Below are 1,552 nucleotides of genomic sequence, written 5' to 3' on the forward strand. Positions count from 1 at the left end.
TTTAAAAATCCCTTACTTTCACTAGATATTGTAGGTATCCATTTTTTCATTAACATTTTTATACCCCTTTATATTTTTTCATTAAATTTAAGCTCCATTTTTTATATTTTCCAATATACAAACACTTTACCCCTATATATCCCCCAACATATTATGTCATTTCTTCCTCATTATATATCCCCTAATATGGACCCACATGGTATGATATTGCTCCTCCAGTGAAGCCTTCATGGGTAAAGATCCCAAGTCATATGAAGTGTTGACAAAAAGGTTTATAGTTGATGACAATGGAAATGTTAAAGGGCTTGAATTGATCAAGGTCAAATGGGAAAAGGATGAGAGTGGAAAGTTCCAATTGAAAGAGATGGAGGGCACAAAGGAGATTATAGAAGCATAACTTATTTTCTTAGCAATGGGATTTCTTGGACCAGAATATGTAAGCTATATTTTTCTAAGCAACAAAGTTGCTGCTGAGGTGATATAAAACTTTAAATTTTGATTGATAAGCACAATCTAATGATTTTTTAATAAAATTAGTTTGTTTTTTCGCTTGAAAAAAGAACAATCTAATGATTCAGGTCCAATATGAATTTAGTTGACAATAGTCATTGCTAGACTATGTTTTCTTCTTTAGAAAATTGAGTAATTCAGTGATGTTGCACCTTCCCAATCCATAACATTGAATACACATATTTTCAATACTTATATTTTGTGTCTAAAATATACTCGACATACACACCATATTTTATGGAATTCCTCCATTTACCTCCTCACTCTAATTTCAGTTTTTTATTTGGTTTGATAGATTATTGCAGAGAAGATTGATATGGAAAGGGATAACAAGTCAAATTTCAAAGCCAACTTTGGTGATTTTGCAATGAGTATTGATGGTGTTTTTGCTGCTGGTGACTATAGACGTGGAAAATCACTTGTTGTTTAGGCCATTGCTAAAGGAAGACAAGCAACTTCTCAGATAGGTAAATTTGTGATGAAGGAATACCATCTGATCACAACTTGTGAAGATAGAGTGGAGGACAAGGATAAATGCCCAATGTTCACTTTCAAAACATAAGTGGTCTAGTGTTTACATGTGACTTTTGTCTACTTGGTGAGATCCTTCAAGGAAAAATTTATGCATAGAATTCTCATTAATATGAAATAAATTGTAGGAAGATTGTTTACAGATTCTATGTTTATTTAATAACATTGGATTCTACATTACATGTTTATGAACTAATGTTTTAATTTCTCCTGGATAACCATAATGGAGGTTTTTAATGGACAAGCTGAGATGACCAGGAGTATAAAAAAGTTTCAATTTATAAAATCCTACCAATGCTTGCTTTCAAGATGCTCTTGAGGGACTGAGGCTCTAGGAAAGTGGGGTGAATCTCTCGTATTCTCAAAAGACAAAGCCTGTGTTTTGACCCAAGGCTAGAGATATCACCTATGCAGCCAATATGGATCAAACTTCCCAGTTTACCATTAGACGTTTTGTCAGATTATGCATTTAAGTATAGGGTACTTTATTAGATCCTCATTGAATGCAGAA

General features: G+C 32.9%; 1 pseudogene; it reads left to right on the top strand.

Annotated features, from left to right (window-relative positions):
- The first annotated feature begins 229 nt into the window (after positions 1–229).
- LOC149202973 (glutamate synthase 1 [NADH], chloroplastic pseudogene) lies at positions 230–1,094 on the top strand (annotated as a pseudogene).
- Positions 1,095–1,552: the final 458 nt, after the last annotated feature.

The sequence above is a fragment of the Pinus tabuliformis genome, chromosome 2_1 (assembly GCF_031772625.1).
Source record: "Pinus tabuliformis cultivar Carrire ecotype Pingquan chromosome 2_1, CPIR1, whole genome shotgun sequence".
In the NCBI taxonomy this organism is placed as follows: Eukaryota; Viridiplantae; Streptophyta; class Pinopsida; order Pinales; family Pinaceae; genus Pinus; species Pinus tabuliformis.